At 37.4% G+C, this 22,246-nt stretch overlaps 1 pseudogene; it reads right to left on the reverse strand.

The window, feature by feature from the left end:
* Positions 1-19,363: 19,363 nt before the first annotated feature.
* LOC133239071 (olfactory receptor 10AG1-like) lies at positions 19,364-20,385 on the reverse strand (annotated as a pseudogene).
* Between the last annotated feature and the right edge of the window lie 1,861 nt (positions 20,386-22,246).

Consider the following 22,246-nt stretch of genomic DNA (forward strand, 5'->3'; position numbering starts at 1 on the left):
TATGGTTGCTCTTTCCAATACACTGTGGGGAGGATTAGATCCATTTTTAGAAGTGGAACACTGTTCCTAGATTAACTTTTGTGGAAATTAAAGCACGTTGTATCTGCTGACAAAAATCTAGGTAGTTTTATTCATGTTAGGATATCTAGTTGGTCATCAGCATAGGTATCTAGCAGATTCAAAATGAGAGGCACATTTAAAATAGCCTAGAGTCTGTTTTAAAAGAAAGACAGATATCCTATATTAACATACACATGCATAAATATATATGTATGTATGTGTGTGTGTGTGTATATATATATGTCTGTGTGTGTGTGGGTGCTTGAGAAAAATGATACTGATAAACCTATTTGCAAGGCATGAATATAGACACAGACATAGATAACAGACTTGTGGACACAGCAAGGAAAGGAGAGGGTGGGGCAAACTGAAAGATTAACATTGAGACATACACACCACCACAAGTAAAGCAGATAGCTAGTGGGAAGTTCCTAAATATATAAAACAGGGAGCTCAACCTGGTGCTCTGTGACAACCTTAGGGGGGTGGAGTGTGGAAGGGAGGTTAAAGACAGAGGGGATATATGTACATCTATGACTGATATACTTTGCTGTATGGCAGAACCAAAACAACATTGTAAAGCAATTATCCTCCAATTAATACATTTTTAAAAAATAAACATTTAAACACAATTATTTAAGACAGGAAAAAAAAAAAAAAAACTTATCCTGTCAAAATGTTTTTTCTATTTCAACTACTTCCAGGCAGGTATGTAGGTAAAATTATCAGGAATGAGGTTACAAGGCCAATATCCACTTCTGCTCATAAGCACATTTTTTCTTTCTGTTTAGAGATTCTTTGACAATTTGAAACACTATTCATGTTTCTAAAATTGCATTTCTTTTTTATATTTTAAATTTGCTTCTCTTTATTACAGCATGTTCCTCATAAATTGGACTTATGTACTCTTTTTTAGAATTGATGTTGTATCCATGTCATTTAGTATCATGTTTATTTACAAATGAGAATTGCACTGATGATTTGTTTCAACTAAGTTTTACTTACAGAATGGAACAAACTGAATGACTGTCACCCATCACCCATGTGAGTAAACTGATCTAATCCTTAAATCTATCATTAGGATATTGAATTGAATGTTTCTCTGTTCAATTCAATATCATCATCACCTGAAAACTAATCTACACTCTGAGACAATATCTCAAATATACCAGTGTAACAAAATAAAGAAACATCTTGCAATCATATTACAGCACAAGTTTGCAGTCAGTGATGAAGAAACTCTGGTGTTTCCATCTAAGAGTCCCACTGTTCCTACTTATTCTTTGTAGTTTCCTACTGGATCTTCAGAATGCAGAAACCTGAGATGGCAGACACACAGAACGTAAGGAAACAAATACACTATTCAGAGCCTCTGTATGTAATAAACACATCACTTCTACCCATATGTCATTGTAGAAAGTAACCACCTGGTGCAATGTAGTTCTGAGAAGTTTAGAGAATGATGTTCACTATATGCCAATAACACAGATGCATTTGAAGAGCATAAAGCCAGACTCTGCCACAGTCCTCACTTTTGCTCACTAAAAAAAAAAAAAAAAAAGGTGTTATAGCATGCTGCAACACGTATACCTTTAGACTGATGACTTAGCATGACACATAAAGGAATAAGTATTTATGGTATATATTTACACATGTTAATTTGTTTTATATATATATTTCAGCCTAACAACACTACATCATTATTATTTTCATTCATCTTTGATGCTTAAATTAGCAATAATGTTGCATAATTTCCAAAATCACTGCAGATGGTGATTGTAGCCATGGAATTAAAAGGCACTTACTATTTGGAAGGGAAGTTATGACCAACCTAGATAGCATATTAAAAAGCAGAGACATTACTTTGTCAACAAATGTCTGTCTAGTCAAGGCTATGGTTTTTCCAGTGGTCATGTATGGATGTGAGATTTGGACTGTGAAGAAAGCTGAGCACCGAAGAATTGATGCTTTTGAACTGTGGTGTTGGAAAAGACTCCTGAGATTCCCTAGGACTGCAAGGAGATCCAACAAGTCCATCCTAAAAGAGATCAGTCCTGGTTGTTCACTGAAATGACTGATGTTGAAGCTGAAACTCCAATACTTTGGCCACCTCATGCGAAGAGCTGACTCACTGGAAAAGACCCTAATGCTGGGAGGGATTTGGGGGCAGGAGGAGAAGGGGACTACAGAGGATGAGATGGCATCACCGACTCGATGGACATGAGTTTTGGTAAACTCTGGGAGTTGGTGATGGACAGGGAGGCCTGCCGTGCTGCGATTCATGGGGTCACAAAGAGTAGGACACCACTGAGCGACTGATTTGATCTGATCAGTTCAGTTCAGTCACTCAGTGGTGTCTGACTCTTTGCGACCCCATGAATCGCAGCACGCCAGGCCTCCCTGTCCCTCATCAACTCCCGGAGTTCACTCAGATTCACGTCCATCGAGTCAGTGATGCCATCCAGCCATCTCATCCTCTGTCGTCCCCTTCTCATCCTGCCCCCAATCCCTCCCAGCATCAGGGTCTTTTCCAATGAATCAACTCTTCACATGAGGTGGCCAAACTACTGGAGTCTCAGCTTTAGCATCATTCCTTCCAAAGAAATCCCAGGGCTGATCTCCTTCAGAATGGGCTGGTTGGATCTCCTTGCAGTCCAAGGGACTCTCAAGAGTCTTCTCCAACACCACACTTCAAAAGCATCAATTCTTTGGCGCTCAGCCTTCTTCACAGTCCAACTCTCATATCCATACATGACCACAGGAAAAACCATAGCCTTGAGTAGATGAACCTTTGTTGGAAAAGTAATGTCTCTGCTTTTGAATATGCTATCTAGGTTGGTCATAACTTTCCTTCCAAGGAGTAAGCATCTTTTAATTTCATGGCTGCAGTCACCATCTGCAGTGATTTTGGAGCCCAGAAAAATAAAGCTTGACACTGTTTCCACTGTTTCCCCATCTATTTCCCATGAAGTGGTGGGACCAGATGCCATGATCTTCGTTTTCTGAATGTTGAGCTTTAAGCCAACTTTTTCACTCTCCTCTTTCACTTTCATCAAGAGGCTTTTCAGTTCCTCTTCACTTTCTGCCATAAGACTGGTGTCATCTGCATATCTGAGGTTATTGATATTTCTCCCGGCAATCTTGATTCCAGCTTGTGTTTCTTCCAGGCCAGCATTTCTGCTGATGTACTCTGCATATAAGTTAAATAAACAGGGTGACAATATACAGCCTTGATGTACTCCTTTTCCTATTTGGAACCAGTCTGTTGTTCCATGTCCAGTTCTAACTGTTGCTTCCTGACCTGCATACAGGTTTCTCAAGAGGCAGATCAAGTGGTCTGGTATTCCCATCTCTTTCAGAATTTTCCACAGTTTATTGTGATCCACACAGTGAAAGGCTTTAGCATAGTCAATAAAGCAGAAATAGATGTTTTTCTGGAACTCTCTTGCTTTTTCTTTGATCCAGCAGATGTTGGCAGTTTGATCTCCGGTTCCTCTGCCTTTTCTAAAACCAGCTTGAACATGTGGAAGTTCATGGTTCACATATTGCTGAAGCCTGGCTTGGAGAATTTTGAGCATTACTTTACTAGCGTGTGAGATGAGCGCAATTGTGTGGTAGTTTGAGCAATCTGTGGCATTGCCTTTCTTTGGGATTGGAATGAAAACTGACCTTTTCCAGTCCTGTGGCCACTGCTGAGTTTTCCAAATTTGCTGGCATATTGAGGGCAGCACTTTCACAGCATCATCTTTCAGGATTTGGAATAGCTCCACTGGAATTCCATCACCTCCACTAGCTTTGTTCATAGTGATGCTTTCTAAGGCCCACTTTACTTCACATTCCAGGATGTCTGGCTCTAGGTCAGTGATCACACCATCGTGATTATCTGGGTCGTGAAGATCTTTTTTGTACAGTTCTTCTGTGTATTCTTGCCATCTCTTCTTAATATCTTCTGCTTCTCTTAGGTGCATATCATTTCTGTCCTTAATTGAGCTCATCTTTGCAATGAAATATTCATTTGGTATCTCGGATTTTCTTGAAGAGATCCCTAGTCTTTCCCATTCTGTTGTTTTCCTCTATTTCTTTGCATTGATCACTGAAGAAGGCTTTCTTATCTCTTCTTGCTATTCTTTGGAACTCTGCATTCAGATGCTTATATCTTTCCTTTTCTCCTTTGCTTTTCACTTCTCTTCTTTTCACAGCTATTTGTAAGGCCTCCCCAGACAGCCATTTTGCTTTTTTCCATTTCTTTTCTATGGGAATGGTCTTGATCCCTGTCTCCTGTACAATGTCACAAACCTCATTCCATAGTTCATCAGGCACTGTATCTATCAGATCTAGACCTTTAAATCTATTTCTCACTTCCACTGTATAATCATAAGGGATTTGATTTAGGTCATACCTCAATGGTCTAGTGGTTTTCCCTACATTCTTCAATTTAAGTCTGAACTGAACTGAACTGAGGTATAATTTACATAGCATAAAGCACTACCTTTAAAATTCAGTGATTGGCTGAGATATACTTGGCATAGCATTATATTAACTTCTGATGTACAACATAAATATATTTTAAATGATCATCACAATGTCTAATGTTAATATCCATCCCCACCCAAAATTATGCATTTTTTTCTTGTGATGTGAATATTTAAAAATTTCACAAAACCAATACAATATTATAAAGTAAAAAAATACAATACAATAAAAAAAAGAGAAAAAAATTTCTTTTGGCAACTTTGAAATTTGCAAAATTATTTAACTACAGTCAACATGCTCTTGGAGAAGGCAATGGCACCCTCTTGCCTGGAAAATCCCATGGACGGAAGGAGCCTGGTAGGCTGCAGTCCATGAGGTTGCTAACAGTCGGACACGACTGAGGGACTTCACTTTCACTTTTTACTTTCCTCCATTGGAGAAGGAAATGGCAACCCACTCCAGTGTTCTTGCCTGGAGAATTCCAGGGAAGGGGGAGCCTAGTGGGCTTCTGTCTATGGGGTCGCACAGAGTCAGACACGACTGAGGTGACTTAACAGCAGCAGCAGCAACATGCTCTATATTATTTCCTTTGGCAACAATATCAGTGTGGATCAGTTCACACCCCAGTGTGAAGGTCTGGCGTGCTTCAGTCCATGGAGTTACAAAGAGTCGGACATGACTGAGTGACTGAACTGAAATCAAAAGGCAACCATGAAATCAAAAGGCATTCGTTTCCTGGAAGAAAAGCTATGACAAACCTAGAGTGGCTACTAAGAAGCAGAGACATCACTTTGCTGACCAAACTCTTATACAGAGTTTGGTCTTATATATAAAGCTATCATTTTTCCAGTAGTCACGTATAGATATGACAGTTAGAATATAAAGAAGGCTGAGTGCTGAAGAATTGCTTTCAAACTGTGGTGTTGGAAAAGACTTTTGAGGGTCCATTGAACAGGAAGGAAATCAAACTGGTTAATTCTAAAGGAAATCAACCCTGAATATTCACTGGGAGGATTGGTGCTGAAACTGAAGCTTCAGTACTTTGGTCACCTCATGAGAAGAGCCAGCTCATTGACAAAAGGAGACGGGAATGACGATGGAGGATGAGATGGCATCACTGACTCAATGGACATGAGTTTGAACAAACTCCAGGAGATAGTGAAGGACAGGGAAACCTGATATGCTACAGTTCATGGGATTGCAGAGTCAGACAAGACTTAGCCACTGAACAACATCAACACCATGCTGTACATTGATTGAATTGCTATACATTTTAATAGCACTTTTATAAATATGACTAAATTTAAATGTACTGCCTTGATGCTTGTGTTTTTTCTCTTATACATATATTTTCTCTTACACATATATATTTTCATTGCTTTTTCTTATTCTTTTTTGTGATTTTAATATACTTTTAGTATTTATGTATCACTTAGACAGCATATTAAAAAGCAGACATTACTTGGCCAACAAGATTCCCTCTAGTCAAAGCTACGGTTTTTCCAGTAGTCATGTATGGGTGAGAGAGCTGGACTATAAAGAAAGCTGAGCACTGAAGAACTGATGTTTTTGAACTGTGATGTTAAAGAAGGTTCTTGAGAGTCCCTTGGACTGCAAGGCGATCCAACTAATCCATCCTAAAAGAGATCAGTCTTGAATATTCATTGCAAGGACTGATGCTGAAGCTGAAACTCTAATATTTTGGCCACCTGATGCAAAGAACTGATTCATTTGAAAAGATCCTGAGGCTGGGAAAGATTGAAGGTGGGAGGAGAAGGTGACGACAGAGGACGAGCTAGTTGGATGGCATCAGCGACTCAATGGACATTAGTTTCAGTAAACTCTGGGAGTTGGTGATGAACAGGGAGGCCTGGCGTGCTTCAGTCCATGGAGTTACAAAGAGTCAGACATGACTGAATGACAACTAAACCAATTTTTTTATCCAATGCTCTTTATTAATTTTTAGCTGTAACTATAGAGTTTGCAAAATAAATATCTGCCTAATACAATCTATCATTAAATAAAATATATACTTGAATATGCAAAATGCTGAGATCCTGAAGAGAAAATAATCCTATTTGTACAATCTTATCTTTTGTTTTGTATTATTGCTTTACACTTAACTCTTTTTAAATTAATTTTTATGGGAATACAGTTGATTTCCAATGTTATTTAGCTTCTGCTATACAGCAGAGTGAATCAGGGATACATAAACATACTTTGACTCTCTTTAAGATTCTGTTTACATATAGATTATTGCATACTATTGAGTAGGGTTCCTGTGCTATACAGTAGGTTCTTAGTGAAGTCGCTCAGTTGTGTCCAACTTTTTGTGAACCCATAGACTGTAGCCTACCAGGCTCCTCCATCCATGGGATTTTCCGGGCAAGAATACTGGAATGGGTTGCCATTTCCTTCTCCACACAGTAGGTTCTTACTAGCTATCAATTTAGACAGGTTAATTTGTATATTTTTGAATATACAATCTCTCAGTTTACCCCTCCTCTTCCAACTTTCCCTCTTGGTAACTTTAAGTTTGTTTGCAACACGTGTGATTCTATTTCTGCTTTGTTCAAATTCCAGTTCAGTCGCTCAGTCATGTCCATCTAATCATGACCCCATGAACCAGAGCATGCCAGGCCTCCCTGTCCATCACCAACTCCCGGAGTCTACCCAAACCCATTTCCATTGAGTCGGTGATACCATCAAACCATCTCATCCTCTGGCATCCCCTTCTCCTCCGGCCTTCAATCTTTCCCAGCATCAGGGTCTTTTCCAATGAGTTAGCTCTTCGCATCAAGTGGCCAAAGGATTGGAGTTTCAGCTTCAAAATCAGTCCATCCACTGAACACCCAGGACTGATCTCCTTTAGGATGGACTGGTTGGATTTCCTTGCAGTCCAAGGGACTCTCAAGAGTCTTCTCCAACACCACACTTCAAAAGCATCGATTCTTCAGTGCTCTTCTTTATAGTCCAACTCTCACATCCATACATGACACATGGCTACTGGAAAAATCATAACCTTGGCTAGACGGACGTTTGTTGGCAAAGTAATGTCTCTGTTTTTTAGTATGCTGTCTACGTTGGTCATAACTTCCCCTCCAAGGAGTAAGTGTCTTTTAATCTCATGGCTGCAATCAACATCTGCAGCGATTTTGGAGCCAGGAAAAATAAAGTCAGCCACTGTTTCTCCATCTATTTCCCATGAAGTGATGGGACCAGATGCCATGATCTTAGTTTTCTGAATGTTGAGCTTTAAGCCAACTTTTTCACTCTCCTCTTTCACTTTCATCAAGAGGCTCTTTAGTTCTTCTTCACTTTCTGGCATAAGGGTGGTGTCATCTGCATATCTGAGGTTATTGATATTTCTCCCAGCAATCTTGATTCCAGCTTGTGCTTCTTCCAGCCCAGGGTTTCTCATGATGTATTCTGCATATAAGTTAAATAAGCAGGGTGACAATACACAGCCTTGATGTACTCCTTTTCCTATTCAGAACCAGTCTGTTGTTCCATATCCAGTTCTAACTGTTGCTTCCTGACCTGCATATAGGTTTCTCAAAAGGCAGGTCAGGTGATCTGGTATTTTCATCTCTTTCAGAACTTTCCAAAGTTTATTGTGATGCACACAGTCAAAGGCTTTGGCATAGTCAATAAAGCAGAAATAGATGTTTTTCTGGGACTCTTGCTTTTTCGATGATCCAGCAGACGTTGGCAATTTGATCTCTGGTTCCTCTGCCTTTTCTAAAACCAGCTTGAACATCTGGAAGTTCACGGTTCACGTATTGCCAAACCTGGTTTGGAGAATTTTGATCATTACTAGCCTATGAGAGAGTCCAATTGTGTGGTAGTTTGAGCATTCTTTGGCATTGCCTTTCTTTGGGATTGGAATGAAAACAGACCTTATCCAGTCCTGTGGCCACTTGTAAGTTTTGCAAATGCAGGAGCAGCAGCTGTGATGGTGCAGGAGCAGCAGAGAAGAGCTACTCCACATCCATGGTCAGGGGCAGTGGCCAAGGAGAGCAGTGGCTCCATTTTGCTGGAGCAGCTGTGAAGAGATACCCTACGTCCAAGGTAAGAGAAACCCAAGTAAGATGGTAGGCTCTGAGAGAGGGCATCAGAGGGCAGACAAACTGAAACCACAATCCCAGACACCTAGCCAATCTGATCACATGAACCACAGCCTTGTCTAACTCAATGAAACTAAGCCATGGGGTGTGGGGCCACCCAAGATGGACTGGTCATGGTGGAGAGGTCTGACAGAATGTGGTGCAATGGGGAAGAGAATGGCAAACCATTTCAGTATTCTTGCCTTGAGAACCCCATGAACAGTGTGAAAAGGCAAAAAGATAGGACACTGAAAGATGAACTCCCCAGGTCGGTAGGTGCCCAATATGCTACTGGAAATCAGTGGAGAAACAACTCCAGAAAGAATGAAGGGATGGAGTTAAAGCAAAAACAACACCCAGCTGTGGATGGGAATGGTAATAGAAGCAAGGTCTGATGCTTAAAGAGCAATATTGCATAGGAACCTGGAATGTTAGGTCCATGAATCAAGGCAAATTGGAAGTGGTCAAACAGGAGATGGCAAGAGTGAACATCGAGATTCTAGTAATCAGTGAACTAAGATGGACTGGAATGGGTGCACTTAACTCAGATGACCATTATATCTACTACTGTGGACAGGAATCCCTTAGAAGAAACGGAGTAGCCATCATGGTCAACAAAAGAGTCCAAAATGCAGTACTTGGATGCAATCTCAAAAATGACAGAATGATATCTGTCTGTTTCCAAGGCAAATCATTCAATATCATGGTAATCCAAGTCTGTGCCCCTACCAGTAATGCTGAAGAAGCTGAAGTTGAATGGTTCTATGAAGACCTACAAGACCTTCTAGAACTAACACCCCAAAAAGATGTCCTTTTCATTATAGAGGAATGGAATGCAAAAGTAGGAAGTCAAGAAACACCTGGAGTAACAGGCAAATTTGACCTTGGATTACAGAATTAAACAGGACAAAGGCTAACAGAGTTCTGCCGAGAGAACCCATGGGTCATAGCAAACACCCTCTTCCAACAACACAAGAGAAGACTCTACACATGGACATCACCACATGGTCAACACTGAAATCAGATTGATTATATTCTTTGCAACCAAAGATGGAGAAGCTCTATACAGTCAGCAAAAACAAGACCAGGAGCTAACTGTGGCTCAGATCATGAACTCATTATTGCCAAATTCAGACTTAAATTGAAGAAAGTGGGGAAAACCACTAGACCATTCAAATATGACCTAAATAAAATCCCTTATGACTCTACAGTGGAAGTGAGAAATAATAAGGACTAGATCTGATAGACAGAGTGCCTCATGATCTATGGGTGGAGGTTTGTGACATTGTACAGGAGCCAGGGATCAAGACCATCCCCAAGAAAAAGAAATGCAAAAAAAAAAAAAAAAATGGCTGTCTGAGGAGGCCTTACAAATAGCTTTGAAAAGACGAGAAGCAAAGAGCAAAGGAGAAAAGGAAAGATATGCCCATTTGAATGCAGAGTTCCAAAGAATAGCAAGGAAAGATAAGAAAGCCTTCCTCAGTGATCAATGCAAAGAAATAAAGGAAAATAATAGCATGGGAAAGACTAGAGATCTCTTCAATAAAATTAGAGATACCAAGGGAACATTTCATGCAAAGATGGGCTCAGTAAAGGACAGAAATGGTATGGACCTAACAGAAGCAGAAGACATTAAGAAGAGGTAGCAAGAATACGCAGAAGCACTATACAAAAAAGATCTTCACAATCCAGATAATCACGATGGTGTGATCACTCACACTCACCTAGAGCCAGACATCCTGGAATCCTGCCGGGGTCCAGCCCCAGCTGATGCAGGGTATTTGAAGGAGAGACGGCCTAGGCGACTATTTATATGTTAATTAGAGATATAAGAGTAATAGAATGAGGATAGCTCAGTAGGAAAATTCAGTGGAGAAAAGAAGCTGAGTAGCTTGGTTTACGTGGAAAATCAATATAACCCGTGACACCAGGTTAGCTCTGATCACGGAGGCCACAGGCGCCCTCTCGAAGTGGAAGGTGCCCCACCTTAGACACCTTCTTGAGTGGGTCTTAGAAGCCCAGGCAAATAAATGGTTGCAGAGGATATCCGTGCTCCAGATGGAGACTTCAGCCAGAATGTGAAAAAAATGACATAGGGAGACCAAGCGTTGGTGAGCAAGGCCCGTAGCTTTATTTTCAACAAGGGCTTATATACCCTAAGTTACACATAGAGGATAATAGGGGATGCAAAGTCAGCAGTTTTTGATCCTTATCAAAAACCAGGGTTTCTTTCCTGCAAATTTATCGTATACAAATGGTTTAGGTGATTTACATCATCTTCTGGCCAGAAGGCCTATTAACATTTTATGACTCTTGACAAAGACTTATCAACAAAGACTTATTTTCTCTAAGAGTAATTATTTTAAAGTTTGGCGCCATCTTCTGAAGATAAAATTGCATTCCTATAGGGCGGATGTGTATTGGGTTTACAACAAAGGAAAGAATTTATGACCTTAAGGGTCTAAAGTTACTAACACCAAGGCCACTACTTATTTTTTCTACATACCAACTATATTAATTAATACACATTCAAGGATATGATTCAGGGGACGTGAAAACTTGGCAACAAATATTGGCTCATCAATGAAATCTTTTACTAGTTTTATTCTGACAGTTTCTAACTCTCTGAGAGGCTCTAAGCTATTTGAATATATTAAGCTTCCCGTGCCTCTTGAGGCTGGGAGACTGTAAACAATCATATGCATAGCTGTAGAAGTCTGGGTAAACTTGTCAGGCGAGTTAGAGAGCCATCTGAGGGGTTTGGATTTAAACACTCCTAATTGCCCAGGAACTTTTATTAATTGGAGCTGTAAGTTAACTCTTTGACAGAGAGAGCAAGATGGTGGTGGGGGACAGCCCCCAGTAAAGTCAGAGGTGAGAGCACAAAGCAGTAAAGTAGGCAGACTCTGGTTTTTTGGGGGTAGATGCTCGAGAATATCCAGGGGGACTCCTGAGGCTCGATCCCACCTTTGCGTATGCCGAGCCTCCTTCCTCATGACCTTTGTCATGAGTGGAATGCCTCACCAGCTCCCGGCACCCAGCAGTGGCCACAGGACTGGAAAAGGTCTGTTTTCATTCCAATCCCAAAGAAAGGTAATGACAAAGAATTTCTGCTTTGTAAAGAGATTCATTTGTACCAATTTTATAGATCCCATATATAAGTGATATGATATGATGTTTTTATTTCTCTGTCACTTCACTCAGTTTAACAATCTCTAGGTCTATCCATGCCAGTGTAAATGGCATTATTTCTTTCTTATGACTGAGTATTATTCATATATATATATACACACACACACACCACATTTATAAACACCATGATCCTTTTTTTGTTTGTTTTCCACTGCAATTTATTATTTGATTAACATTTTAAAATACTAAAAATGTTAATATTGGTCATCTTATTTTCCATTATGTGATCTGTTCATTCTTTGTGTTGATCCAAATTATTTTAATCTGTATTAGTTTCTTCTACTTGAAGAACTTCCTTTTACATTCTCACATGCAAATATGCTTATGATATAATTTTTCCCTTTAGTTTTATGTCAATGTTTTTATTCTTAAAGTTCACTTTCTGGTGAAGGGCTGGTAAAAGATATTCCATGCAAATAGAGACCAAAAGAAAGCAGGAGTAGCAATACTCATATCAGGTAAAGTAGACTTTAAAACAAAGGCTGTGAAAAGAGACGAAGAAGATCACTACATAATGATCAAAGGATCGATCCAAGAAGAAGATATAACAATTATAAATATATATGCACCCAATATAGGAGCACCACAATATGTAAGACAAATGCTAACAAGTAAAAAGGGGAAATTAACAATAACACAATAATAGTGGGAGACTTTAATACCCCACTCACACCTATGGATAAATCAACTAAACAGAAAATTAACAAGGAAAACACAAAATTTAAATGATACAATAGACCAGTTAGACCTAATTGATATCTATAGGACATTTCATTCCAAAACAATGAATTTCACCTTTTTCTCAAGCGCACATGGAACCTTCTCCAGGATAGATCACATCCTGGGCCATGAATCTAGCCTTGGTAAATTAAAAAAAAAACCTGAAATCATTCCAAGCATCTTTTCTGACCACAATGCAGTAAGATTAGATCTCAACTACAGGAGAAAAACTATTAAAAATTCCAACATATGGAGGCTGAACAACACGCTGCTGAATAACCAACACATCACAGAAGAAATCAAAAAAGAAATCAAAATTTGCATAGAAACAAATGAAAATGAAAACAAAACAACCCAAAACCTGTGGGACACTTTAAAAGCAGTCCTACAGGGAAAGTTCATAGCAATACAGGCATACCTCAAGAAAAAGAAAAAAGTCAAATAAATAACCTAACTCTACACCTAAAGCAACTAGAGAAGGAAGAAATGAACCCCAAAGTTAGTAGAAGGAAAGAAATCTTAAAAATTAGGGCAGAAATAAATGCAAAAGAAACAAAAGAGACCATAGCAAAAATCAACAAAGCCAAAAGCTGGTTCTTCGAAAGGATAAATAAAATTGACCAACCATTAGCCACACTCATCAAGAAACAAAGGGAGAAAAATCAAATCAATAAAATTAGAAATGAAAATGGAGAGATCACAACAGACAACACAGAAATACAAAGGATCATAAGAGACTACTATCAGCATTATATGCCAATAAAATGGACAACGTGTAAGAAATGGACAAATTCTTAGAAAAGTACAACTTTCCAAAACTGAACCAGGAAGAAATAGAAAATCTTAACAGACCCATCACAAGCACAGAAATTGAAAGTGTAATCAGAAATCTTCCAGTAAACAAAAGCCCAGGTCCAGACGGCTTCACAACTGAATTCTACCAAAAATTTAAAGAAGAGCTAACACCTATCCTACTCAAACTCTTCCAGAAAATTGCAGAGGAAGGTAAACTTCCAAACTCATTCTATGAGGCCACCATCACCCTAATACCAAAACCTGACAAAGACCCCACAAAAAAAGAAAACTATAGGCCAATATCACTGATGAACATAGATGCAAAAATCCTTAACAAAATTCTAGCAATCAGAATCCAACAACACATTAAAAAGATCATACACCATGACCAAGTGGGCTTTATCCCAGGGATGCAAGGATTCTTCAGTATCCACAAATCAATCAATGTAATACATCACATTAACAAACTGAAAAATAAAAACCATATGATTATCTCAATAGATGCAGAGAAAGCCTTTGACAAAATTCAACATCCATTTATGATAAAAAAAAAAAAAACTCTCCAGAAAGTAAGAATAGAAGGAACATACCTCAACATAATAAAAGCTATATATGACAAACTCACAGCAAACATTATCTTCAATGGTGAAAAATTGTAAGCATTTCCCCTAAAGTCAGGAACAAGACAAGGGTGCCCACTTTCACCATTACTATTCAACATTGTTTTGGAAGTTTTGGCCACAGCAATCAGAGCAGAAAAAGAAATAAAAGGAATCCAAATTGGAAAAGAAGAAGTAAAGCTCTCACTGTTTGCAGATGACATGATCCTCTACATGAAAACCCTAAAGACTCCACCAGAAAATTACTAGAACTAATCAATGAATATAGTAAATTTTCAGGATATAAAATCAACACACAGAAATCCCTTGCATTCCTATACACTAATAATGAGAAAATAGAACGAGAAATTAAGGAAACAGTTCCATTCAGCATTGCAACAAAAAGAATAAAATACTTAGGAATATACCTACCTAAAGAAACTAAAGACCTATATATAGAAAACTATAAAACACTGGTGAAAGAAATCAAAGAGGACACTAATAGATGGAGAAATATACCATGTTCATGGATTGGAAGAATCAATATAGTGAAAATGAGTATACTACCCAAAGCAATTTATGGATTCAATGCAATCCCTATCAAGCTACCAATGGTATTCTTCACAGAGCTAGAACAAATAATTTCACAATTTGTATGGAGATACAAAAAGCCTCGAATAGCCAACGAAATCTTGAGAAAGAAGAATGGAACTGGAGGAATCAACCTACCTGACTTCAGGCTCTACTACAAAGCCACAGTCATCAAGACAGTATGGTACTCTCACAAAGACAGAAATACCGATCAACGGAACAAAATAGAAAGCCCAGAGATAAATCCATGCACCTATGGACACCTTATCTTAGACAAAGGAGGCAAGAATATACAATGGATTAAAGACAATCTCTTTAACAAGTGGTTCTGGGAAAACTGGTCAACCACTTGTAAAAGAAGGAAACTAGAACACTTTCTAACACCATACACAAACATAAACTCAAAATGGATTAAAGATCTAAGGGTAAGACCAGAAACTATAAAACTCCTAGAGGAGAACATAGGCAAAACACTCTCTGACATATATCACATCAGGATCCTCTATGGCCCACCTCCCAGAATATTGGAAATAAAAGCAAAAATAAACAAATGGGACCTAATTAAACTTAAAAGCTTCTGCACAACAAAGGAAACTATAAGCAAGGTCAAAAGACAGCCTTCAGAATGGGAGAAAATAATAGCAAATGAAGCAACGGACAAACAACTAATCTCAAAAATATATAAGCAACTCCTACAGCTCAATTCCAGAAAAATAAATGACCCAACCAAAAAATGGGCCAAAGAACTAAATAGACATTTCTCCAAAGAAGACATACAGATGGCTAACAAACACATGAAAAGATGCTCAACATCACTCATTATCAGAGAAATGCAAATCAAAACCACTATGAGGTACCATTTCACGCCAGTCAGAATGGCTGCAATCCAAAAGTCTACAAACAATAAATGCTGGAGATTATGTGGAGAAAAGGGAACCCTCTTACACTGTTGGTGGGAATGCAAACTAGTACAGCCACTATGGAGAACAGTGTGGAGATTCCTTAAAAAACTGGAAATAGAACTGCCATACGACCCAGCAATCCCACTGCTGGGCATACATACTGAGGAAACCAGAATTGAAAGAGACACGTGTACCCCATTGTTCATCGCAGCACTGTTTATAATAGCCAGGACATGGAAGCAACCTAGATGTCCATCAACAGATGAATGGATAAGAAAGCTGTGGTACATATACACAATGGAGTATTACTCAGCCATTAAAAAGAATACATTTGAATCAGTTCTAATGAGGTGGATGAAACTGGAGCCTATTATACAGAGTGAAGTAAGCCAGAAAGAAAAACACTAATACAATATACTAATGCATATATATGGAATTTAGAAAGATGGTAACAATAACCCAGTATACGAGACAGCAAAAGAGACACAGATATATAGAACAGTCTTTTGGACTCTGTGGGAGAGGGAGAGGGTGGGATGATTTGGGAGAATGGCATCAAAACATCTATACTATCATATATGAAATGAGTCGCCAGTCCAAGTTCGATGCACGATACTGGATGTTTGGGGCTGGTGCACTGGGACGACCCAGAGGGGTGGTACGGGGAGGAAGGAGGAGGGTTCAGGATGGGGAACACGTGTATACCTGTGGCGGATTCATGTTGATATAGGGCAAAACCAATACAATATTGTAAAGTAATAAAAAATAAAATTAAAAAAAATTTTTTTAAAGTTCACTTTCTGTTTTGTGGGATAATTTTATTAGAAAATCATTCTAGTTTGATACATGTTTTATCCAGTTCTTTAAAGATGTGATCTGTTCTTCTGACCTAAATAGTTTCCAAATTGAATTCTGCATCAAACAAATCTCTCCCATTGTTATGGTATGTATTTCCCCCTGGTTACTTTTAGTTTTATCTTTTTTTTTTTAAGTGTGTGTGCATGAAGGAGATATGTTTTGGGCTCTCTACCACATATCGCTGATGTCTTTATCAATCACTGCCTGAATTCTGCACTATTATAGTAAGGCATGCTATCCAGTAAAGTAAATCCTCTCATTTTACTGTTCTTCAGGAGTGCCTTGGTGATAATTGCTTGTCTTTATATACACAATTTAGAATCAGCCTAAGTCACACACACACTCCCCTGTACATCACCTCACCCACCCATACACCAAAGGAATTTTACTTTACTTCGTGGAATTTCTGTATCATTGAATTGAATTATACTAGGGAAAAGTGACATCTTTTAAATATTGAGTTTTCCAGTACATAAAAGTGTTATTGCAATCCATTTATTTCCTTATTTTAAATTTCTCTCAAATTATTTTCTGGTTTACTAAATAAACTTCCTGCAAGGTTTTCATTTCCATTACTTTTAAAATTTTCATATCTTAGTTCCTATTTAAATAGTATTTTCAATGTCTACTTATTTTTGCTTTTCTATGTGGAAATAAGGGCTTCCCAGGTGGTCCTAGTGGTAAAGAACCTGCCTGCCAATGCAAGAGACATAACAGATGTGGGTTCCACCCCTAGATCAGGAGGATCCCCTGGAGAAGGAAATGGCTACCCTCTCCAGTATTCTTGCCTGTAGAATTCCATGGACAGAGGAGCTAGGCAGGCTATACAGTCCATAGGGTCACAGAGAATTGGACATGACTGAAGCGACTTAGCATGCACACACATATGAAAATGATTTGTGTTTGTTGATTCTGTATCCACTACACATGTTGAATTCATTTATTATGTCTAATAACTTCATTATAGATTATTAAATATTTTCCACATATTCATATATAACCTCTTCCAACAAATAGGTTAATAAAACCCTGGTGGCTCAGATGGTAAAGAATCTGCCTGCAATGTGGGAGAATCAAGCTTGATCCCATTGGGAAGATCTCCTGGAGAAGGAAATGGCTACCCTCTCCAGTATTCTTGCCTGGAGAGTTCCATGGACAGAGGAGCCTTGCAGGATACAGTCAATTGAGTCACAAAGAGTCAGACATGATTGAGTGACTAACACTTTACAATGTTCACATATGCATTTTATTCTCTCTCTCTCTCTCTCTTTTTTCCCCCACTGTATAGGCTAGAATCTCTACTAAAATGTTGAATACAAACTAAGAGAAAAATCCCTTTCCTTGGTTCAAATTACAGGAGGACATGTTTTAATATATTTTTATTTAATTTTGTTTGTTAGTCCTACTGTAGATATATATTTTTAAAAATTACTTTAGTGTCATCCTTTACTGAAAGCATTCTTTAACTTCTTATTTCCCAAACTAAGTTAAATACCACTCTAATATCACAAGTTCAATGTGGATCATTTTACTATATGATTTATCTTATAATTTTATGCTAAATTACTTTATTATTTATCTAATAATAGTTTGTCCCTCTAGAATATGAAATTTAAGTGAAAACTGGGTTTTTCTTCTCTGTAATGCATCACTGTAACTACACAATATAGTTATGTGAAGCTTTTTTAGATATGAAAACAAAATCAGTCACCATATGAATTCTCTTTAGTGATGATAGTCAATGCTATATGGAAGAGAACAACCATGCAGCTGATCCCTGCCACAATACTGGACAATGCATGTGATCCAATCAAATTATATTATTATAAACCATAAATTTTGGGTATAATTTGTTGTGCAGCAACAGAATATTGAAACAGAGGACTTCAAAATGGCTACAAAACCAACTTTTATATTTTACTTCCTTTAGTATTCTCAATGGGTAATTTGTAATAGCCACAGTTGTCATCTGTTACTGTCATCTGCATATTATCTCCTCTGAAATGATTGCTATAATTTTGGTGTGCCTTTTAGATCTCTTTTTTGATGACATGATACCTACTCAAAGAAGAGAACTAGCTGATAGATGAATTATGGTCTTATGAAAAATAATTTAAACACATAATATAATAAGAGAAAGACAGATTTAAAAAGAAAAAAAAAAAAAAACCTTCCTCAGATTGCATCACTTCCCAATCAGTTTGACTGAAAATGATCCAGTGTACTGTCCATAGTTCAATTCTTTCCATTTGAAGAAATACAAGATCTTTTTAATAGTAATTTCTTTTAGTTTAATATAGTGATTCTGTCTTATCAAGTATAATCCTTTACAACCAGGAAGACTTGGGAAAATAATGCATTTTTATTTTAATTTCAATTATATAATCGCCAAAAGAATTTTTTTTTTTAAAAAAAGCAAGAGATCTTAGAGAATGGTTAACACTATATGGGCAGAAAAGGATTGATTTCCATACATCTTATATCTCTGAACAGCAAACATGAATTCATATTTTTTGCATTAGTAAAAATTAAGTTAACAAATTATCAAGATGCTAGTAGCATGATTTGGCTACATAAAACGTATCTACAGAGAAGAATTCAGAAAGAAGCAAAGGGTAAAAATTCATTGCCACACTACAAAAATTTAAGGGTCATTATGCAGTTTTATATTTAATCTTTACAGAAGGATCAAATTGAAGTCATTGAAAGGTAAAATGTCTAAAGTTAAAAACACATAGATATTTAACAACTGTCCCCCAAACTTTTGCCATCTGTATTACCTAAAAACATCATGAAAAGGCGGGGGGTGGGGGAAGTGCATGATAGTTATATGAACAGGAAAGTACAAAAATATCTATGGTTTTAAGGGAAAAGGTAAGTAAGTGATACTATATTTTCTTTTAAAATTGCAAATCACCAGTAAATTTGTGGACTGAATATAATATCGCCTAAATACATAGTTTCTTATCAGCAAGACACCATAATATAATCCTGATATTTTAAAAATCCAGCATAAAACAATAAGGCCAGGAATGAATGAATATAATATATCTATTAATCATGTGGAAAGAGCAACCTATTTCTGATTATACAATGGCAAAATTAAATAGGAAAACAGAAAATGAGTTTAAATCAAGCAGCTAATGCTTTAAATTAAGGTAGCAGTTTTCTCAAGGCTGTCAAGACATCCTTGTTTCTCAGTGTGTATATCAGGGTGTTAAACATCAGGGTGATAGTGTTATAGAAAAATGAGAGAAATTTGTCTGTTCTGAAGAATTTCTGGATTTAGGTCGTAAATATGTAACGATTGCAGATCCAAGTAATAAAGTCACAACCATGACATGAGATGAGCAGGTGGAGAAAGCCTTTGCTCTTCCTGTTGCCGATGGCAACTTCAGGATGGTGAAGGTGATTCTACTGTAGGAGCCAAGAATCAGCAGAAAAGGGACCATGACAAAAAGCACAGAAACCGTAAAGACCAACATCTCGTTCAGAATATTGTCCCCACAGGCCAGCTTCAGTACTGGGGGGATGTCACAGAAGTAATGATTGATTTGGTTGGACCTACAAAAGGACAGAGAGAAAATCTGGCACGTCTGCCCTACCTGAATTGGAATTCTAGTGACTCAGCAGGCAGCCACCAGCTGGACATGGGCCTTGTGGTTCATGACCAGAGGATAGTGCAGGGGGCTACAAATGGACTCATAGTGATCATAGGTCATCACTGTAAGAAGCAGGCACTCTATGTTTCCAAATATAAGGACAAAATTCATCTGTGTTGCACAAACAAGCAAAGAAATATGTCTTTTCTGAGTCCAGAGGTTTATGAGCATTCTAGGAAGAGTGGCAGACACATAACAGATTTCCAAGAAGGAAAAATTACTGAGGAAAAATACATGGGAGTCTGGAGAGTCTGGTCTGTTTCTGCTTATGAGAATAATGATGCCCTTTCCCACCAGAGTTATCACAGAGATAAACAGAAACATCACAAAAAGAAATATTTGAGTTGGGAACTTCAGAAAATCCCAAAAGAACAAATTCCATCATTGAAGTGAGATTCACATTTGCTAGATATTTTTGAGGTTCCATATGTGAAAATAGTACAATTAGACATTTATCTTTTTGTTTTGTAATTCTATAAATTAAAGGGATTTAGAGGAATCATTAATAATACATAAGATTTCTATTCTCTATTAATGTCTAGTATTTTATATCCTGGACTCAACACAACTGTGGTCTAATGGAGACTATGTATGCTAAATTCTAAATATAAAAGCATAAGTTGCATTTTAAGGTTTAACTTGAAATAAAAGTGATCATTTTGAATCTGTTTGTGTTCAGAGCAAAATCTATCCATTTTACTTATAATAAAAAAGCAAAATTCTAAAGTAGAAATATTTGCATCCCACTTTCTCAGTGGTAAGGCACCACCAAATTCTGTAATGTATTTTTAAGGAATTTCCAAAGTCTTCCATTGGAACTTTCTCAAGCATAAAGCATGCCTTTCCTTCCATATTCTTCAATGATAGCTCTTACTTCTTGTGTGCATACTATATTTGACACCAATCTGGCTGCCTTTATTTACTAAAATAAGCAACATAGCCAACAGGCATTATAAAGCAGGAACTTTCATTTATCTTTTACAAGGATGCAGCTTATGTTTGACAGTGTTCTTGACTTATTGGTTGTTTAAGTAATAATGACAAACTTGAAGGAATTACACTGATGATATGATTTCTGAAACTCTGCCTGGTATATTTATTCTCAAATACCTAATGATGTGTCAGGGGTCACTTTCATTTAAAAATTATCATGCTAATAATATATCTAAGATGCAGCACATGAAAATTAAAACTGAAAAGTGTAAATTATTTAAAATATGGCTAATACACAGTTGTCAAAAGTATCAAAACCAGATAATATGTATATTTTAGCTAGTAGATAGGTGAGCAAGTATAGTTTCAGTTCAGTTCAGTTTGGTTCAGTCACTCATTCGTCTCTGACTCTTTGCGACCACATTAATCGCAGTACACCAGGCCTACCTGTCCATCACCAACTCCCAGAGTTCACTCAAACTCACATCCATCCAGTCAGTGATGCCATCCAGCCATCCAGCCATCTCATCACTGACGTCCCCTTCTTCTCCTGACCCCAATCCCTCCAAGCATCAGTCTTTTTCAATGAGTCAACTCTTCATATATATATATATAATAATTATAATCTTAAAATTATATAATTATATATTTAATAATTATAATATATTTGATATTATGATATACGTAGATTACAATATTATATAATTATATAATACTATTATAACATATAATATTATATTTATATATATTATATATGTACATATTTTATATGTACATATCGATATTTATATATTATATACAAATATATATTGAATATAATAATATATAATATTATATATTAGAATATATAATATAATATTTAATATATAAAATTATATATAATATAAAATATATGATAATATATTGTATATATGATATATTATATACATAATAATATATGATATATAACATACATTTTAATTATATAATATGTAATATATCAGTTTAGTTCAGTCTCTCAGCCGTGTCCAACTCTTTGCGACCCCATGAATATCAGCACACCAGGCCTCTTTGTCCATCACCAACTCCCGGAGTTCACTCAGACTCACATCCATCGAGTCAGTGATGCCATCCAGCCATCTCATCCTCTGTCGTCCACTTCTCCTCCTGCCCCCAATCTTTCCCAGCATCAGAGTCTTTTCCAATGAGTCAACACTTCGCATGAGGTGGCCAAAGTACTGGAGTTACAGCTTTAACATCATTCCTTCCAAAGAAATCCCAAGGCTGATCTCCTTCAGAATGGACTGGTTGGATCTCCTTGCAGTCCAAGGGACTCTCAAGAGTCTTCTCCAACATCACAGTCCAAAAGCATCAAT

Source organism: Bos javanicus, chromosome 26, assembly GCF_032452875.1.
Source record: "Bos javanicus breed banteng chromosome 26, ARS-OSU_banteng_1.0, whole genome shotgun sequence".
Taxonomy (NCBI): domain Eukaryota; kingdom Metazoa; phylum Chordata; class Mammalia; order Artiodactyla; family Bovidae; genus Bos; species Bos javanicus.